The following is a 5,612-nucleotide window of genomic DNA, read 5'->3' as shown; positions in this document are numbered from 1 at the left end:
ATTTTATTGACATTTATATGTGTTAACTACACACTTCCTCGGTAGTAGATAGTCCAATCCTAATATGCATTCGTCTTCAATGTCAGCCAAGTATATTTCCTGTCTGTCCTTTATGCCCATGAGCTCAATAGTTACCCACACTGGTCCCCACAACCCTGCAGAATGTCCTGTCACACCATAAAGCTTCTGTATGGCTTCTGGTACTCCTTCGTGATCTAACACCTTGATGCTCACAAGGGTTTGCTGAGATGCAGAGTCTATGACAAAGTTGCACCTTTGGCCATCCAGCTTTCCTGTCACATAGACACTGTGTGTGCTTGGCATTTTACACCCAGCTGTTGGGACTTTCATGATGGGGGTTGGTGGGCGTCGCTCAACACCAACCACTACAGGTCTCCTTAAGGCCGACTTGTTGGTAATATTCTTCCTACACTGGCTCCTCAAATGTCCATGCTTTCCACAGTTCCAACAACCTTTCTGGATACCAGCCTTTTCTACTGTGGCACCTCCCCTGTGTAGAAGTTTCCAGCATTGAGCTCTCTTGTGCCCAGGTTTGTTACAGTGCCAGCAAAGTCCCTCAAACTTCTCTGAAAGCTGACCTTTTCTGGCCTTGAATCCAGATGACTGTACCAACCTCGGTACCTCTGTGCTGGACTTAACGTAGGATTCAAATTCGAGAGCTCTGGCCATTGCATCCTGCATGGTAGAGGGGTGTGCTTGCTTCACTTGTATCTTAAGTTGTGGACTGTCCAAGGCATCTACGAACTGATCCCTCAGAAACAACTTGAGGAGATCGGGTGGTGCAGTTGGGTAGGCCTTGTGTACTATGCTTTCCAAGTCTTGTGCCAGCCCTTGCAGGATCTCCCCTTTAGCACGGATTCTTGTCCTAAACCTAGCCCTGTAGAGTTCTGACACCAATTTGTTACGTCTCCGTTTGTTAATTGATTTTCCGTAACTTCGTTCCCATTTTTTTTTCGTTCCACTTCTGACACCAATTTGTTACATCTCCGTTTGTTAATTGATTTTCTGTAACTTCGTTCCGACGAAACTTTAGCGACACAAGTCCTTACTTAATAAAACTGGTTTATTCTTTCTGAATATAACTTTACCGATACACTTATTTTCAACAGTCGCTCTTTTACAAACGTTTTAACAACGAACGCTAACTTCAACAATACTTCCTGACTGCAGTTCAATTACTCACTACCTACACACATTGTTGTCACGTTGTGAGCGTCTTATATATATACCAGACAAACATATATCTAGTAAATGCTAGGGCATTCACGAAGGAACAAGATAGTTCTAGAAACGTGGCGTGACACTAGTCACGTGACCTCGCTGACGCAACAATACGATATAATATGAATAATCACTAATGATTGAATTAGTGCAGTGCCAAAAAAGTTATCTAATATTAGAATTAAAAGTTATCGCGTCTATTTTGCTATTCGGTGTTTGAAGTTAGGCAAACATTAGTTTCGGAGTTTATGTTTAAAAAAAGTATTTACGAAATTACGCCTATAAATGAACACCTACAGAGCATAACAGCTATGCATTTGGGCCTATTCTAACGCTAAAAAGCGTTAATAAACAAATCTCACGTTTTGGTCAAACTAGCAGCTTTCAATAGTACATGGTGGTTGTTTGACCTATTCAATCCATGTTAAATTCAGCATCACGTTGATCCAGGAAATGTACCAGATTGTACCATTTTGCTCCATTGAATAAACACGTTTCTCGGAGAGAATGCCCCAAGACCCATCTAGAAAAAAGACCGCATGTGGCACTTGCAGCATTTTACCGAGCGCTAAAATTTTACTTCTTCAAAAGTTCCGCTCAAACAGATTCCTAAAACTTGGGGGGGAGGAAGAAGTCTTAATAACACCTGACCCTCTCAGGTCGCAACAAACACCCAGAAATGGAAGCTCTGGAGTACATTACAACACTATATCATTCGTTTGAAATTGTGTATTCCGTCCTGTGATGCTAGAATTTTTCTGCAAAACGTGACAATTGATATCAGTATGGCTCTTTTCACAAAAATTCAATATTATCCAGTAATACATTTTCACCTTTAAATAGCTTCGGAAATGTGTTAACTAAAAACAAGAGGGAATCCTCAACAGCCGCGGCTTTAATTAGATCTCAAATCGGTCAAGAGATGGAGCTATGAGCTAAAAGTTTGTACTTGAAAAAAAAAAACGGCTAAAAAAAGAAGTTTCTTTAGTAATATTTTAGTCTTTTCACATGCGGCTTTAGTTATTTTCTATTAACACGTACTGGACCACTGTAAGGTTTTAATGTGAACTTCAATAAATAAGTTTTAGCTTAATATTTCCCGTAGTTTGTCTATCCAAGCCTCGTTACTTTTGTATATATATATTTTTTTCTAAAGTAAATCGTACTTTAATTGTGGAAAGTTACGAGATTAAGTAGGGGTTAAAATTATTAGGTAGTATGTTTAACTTTGAGAGAAACTGTAAAACGAAAAACCCGGGTACCATTATGTGAATCGAAACTATATAATAATTAATTTTGGTTCAGTTTCGTCATCAATATATATATATAGGAAACAATTATTGATTAATATTTAAAATATTAAGTATTAGCTGACATAAGTGCTCAACGCACAGTAAAGACACAGGGGTTTTTACGGTGACATAGAGATATCAGAAGCGAACGCTGACCCCCCCCCCCTCATGTCACTCCTTGGAGGCTCTAAAGGTACATGCCAGGTTTGGTGACAATCAGTCCAGCGGTTCGCCAATTATACACCGACTCACACACAAGTACAAAAGAATAACGATTTCTGCGTTTTGAAACTTATCTAAATACGATATACAGTATACAGACTAAGACAGGTATGACAAAAATCATTCAAAGTTTAAGTAATAAATCTAATGTAATGAATACAGTATACTCAAATATGGAACGAATTCACTCGTATCTTATAACTACGTGTTTTCTTCACCATTTTCATTGTCGATGCTTTATGAAATTATATTTCTTTATTACTTTACACTAATTATTTAGATCTAGTAAACTAATATATACTGGTATTTTCATCCTGGACGCTACTTTATGCACACGTAGCTAAACGGTGGATTAGGTGTAGTCGCCTCTAATTTTGTACTACTGACCCTAGAGAAAGCAGCTAATTACTAGCATCTGCCGTCACATTTTTTTTTTTTTTGGCTTTCAACTAAATAACGAAACTAAGGGTAACTCTTATAACGCATCCACAGCTTAACGTGACAAGTGTGTTCAGTAGCACCACCGTGGACCTTCTGGCACACTGACCACTCGGACACACCCAACCTCTGTCTAAATTCAAAATTCAAGTTGGGTCCTAAAACTTTATAAGAAAAACAGCAGTTACTTTGATTTTATATTATATCATATTTATCGAACCCCCCCCCACCCCCAGTGGCACAGCGGTATGACTGTGGACTTACAACGCTAGAAACCGGGTTTCGATACCCGTGATGGGCAGAGCACAGATAGCCCATTGTGTAGCTTTGTGCTTAACTTCAAACAAACATACTAGTGTTGCCTTAAAAAAGTAAGTTCTGGTACTGGTGAGTACATTGTGTATATTTGTGCATAACTTCAAAAATTTTCATCAAATTGTAAACATTTTTTCTCTGATTTACCTGATTTTTTTCAGATATTGTGCTTTGCGTGAAAGATATTAAATTCAAAATTTATTTTAATATCTATGAAAAATTCTCCAGACTTTTCAAAACGCAAATAATGACACGAATTTACCGAAATATTCCCAAGTAAAGTAGAATAAGTAAATACGTTTGTTCAAATAGTATAAGTTATTATTCAAAGGACATAAGGTCTTGAATTAACTTAGATAAGTCACATTTTCACCCACGATTTATTTAATTTTAAACTAATTTTTAAGATACATATTAGACTTACAACAGTTTGAATTTTGCTCGGCGTGATAGCAGTTTGATACTAAAATCGCCGGAAATTCGGATACACTGTTTATTTAATTTATCAATAACTACTTAAAGATTCTTACTGAAATTAGGGATTTAGATAATATAATGTAATATATTTGTTTTACAACATTTAACATAATATAAGGTTTACACGTTGATTCTAAATTTAAAAATTCAACACAATTTACTAAGACCGAACTAAATAATTATAAGAATTACAAAAGTGCATTAATTCACCTCAAACTTAAAAGATGGTCTGACGTCCTTTTCAATCATATATTTAATAACAAGTGCTTCTTCTTTAAATAAAGAACTCATATATCAGTTAGAATAAATTCTAGAAAACAGGTGTTTAAAGAAGATAACACGCCTCATAAATCCTGTTGATACTTACCTTTGTTCTCTCTGCTGTAGCGATTAGATGCCCTTTGAAGTAAGTGTACATCCTTCTTGAAAATATATTAAAAGCCTCATGATTTTGCTGACGCTAGGGAGTTTGTAATAATTAATTACTATACTTTCACCAAAGCCTCAAAAGTAAAATGTAGTCTTGGTTATTTGAAAGGCAATTTTAAAACATATAAAGTCCCGGCATGACCAGGTGGTTAGGGCGCTCGACTCGCAATCTGAGGGTCGCGGGTTCGAATCCCTCTCACACCAAACATGCTCGCCCTTTCAGCCGTGAGGGCGTTATAATGTGACGGCCAATCCCACTATTCGTTGGTAAAAGAGTAGTCCAAGAGTTGGCGGTGGGTGCTGATGACTAGCTGCCTTCCCTCTAGTCTTATACTGCTAAATAAGGGATGGCTAGCACAGATAACCTTCGTGTAGCTTTGCGCGAAATCTATAACAAACCATAAAACAACGACTTTTTTTAAAAAAAATTTTAAACGTTTAGTTTTAGTTGATGCTGTTATTTAGCAAAGATGTTAAAAGAAAACCAACGTTTAATTGTGCACAGTAAATACTTAAAAATGAGACAGTCCCTAGTCTCAAGCCCTAAGTAACAAAGCGGTATGTCTGCGGACTTAAATTTCTAAAAACCGGGTTTCGATACCCATAGTAGACAGAATACAGATAGCCCTTTGTGGTTCTTTGTGCTGAATAACAAATAACAACAGCCCAGTCTCAATATACAATAAAAGATTTACTCAGTAATTTATTGTATAAACATAAAAAGTGTTTGTTTTTATAGAGTAAATTATTTAATAAATGTTTAATTATATCTTGAGGCTTGGACAATCTCAATTGTAATTACTTATTGTGTACCATGAATCGTTAGTTTTATTTTAATGTTTGTGTTATTTGTAATTTACACAAGTATCGTCTAACCTTAATTAGTGTTGTTCATTCTTTTACGTTAACAAATGTACAACAATTATAACTTTTACTACGTTATAAACAAATTTCTTTAGCAATGCTTAGCTACGGAATTTCAATGGATACTTCAAAAAAAGTTGGAGGTATTTTTTTCAGAACTTTGACAATTGTTACGACAGCTAATAAATCGTTTCTGTCGACAAAGCAGTTTTTGTATTAATATTTATGAAATGATCTGAGTAGTGTGAATCGGGCCCAAAAAAAAAAAAAAAAAAAATCACAGAAACTAATATAACGAAATTCTCTGCCTACCTCTTTCTATAATATATTGAA

General features: G+C 36.1%; 1 protein-coding gene across 1 annotated transcript in view; it reads right to left on the bottom strand.

Moving 5' to 3' along the window:
- LOC111087182 (mite allergen Der p 7-like) overlaps positions 1-4,268 on the bottom strand; it is a 6,924-nt gene extending 2,656 nt beyond the window's left edge. Inside the window, exon 1 of the mRNA XM_022392968.1 lies at positions 4,197-4,268. The gene's annotated coding sequence lies outside the window, so the exon portion shown is untranslated. The remainder of the gene's footprint in view (positions 1-4,196) is intronic.
- Between the last annotated feature and the right edge of the window lie 1,344 nt (positions 4,269-5,612).

The sequence above is a fragment of the Limulus polyphemus genome, unplaced genomic scaffold (genome assembly GCF_000517525.1).
Source record: "Limulus polyphemus unplaced genomic scaffold, Limulus_polyphemus-2.1.2 Scaffold1848, whole genome shotgun sequence".
Taxonomy (NCBI): domain Eukaryota; kingdom Metazoa; phylum Arthropoda; class Merostomata; order Xiphosura; family Limulidae; genus Limulus; species Limulus polyphemus.
This window is presented reverse-complemented; position numbering and strand designations above follow the sequence as displayed.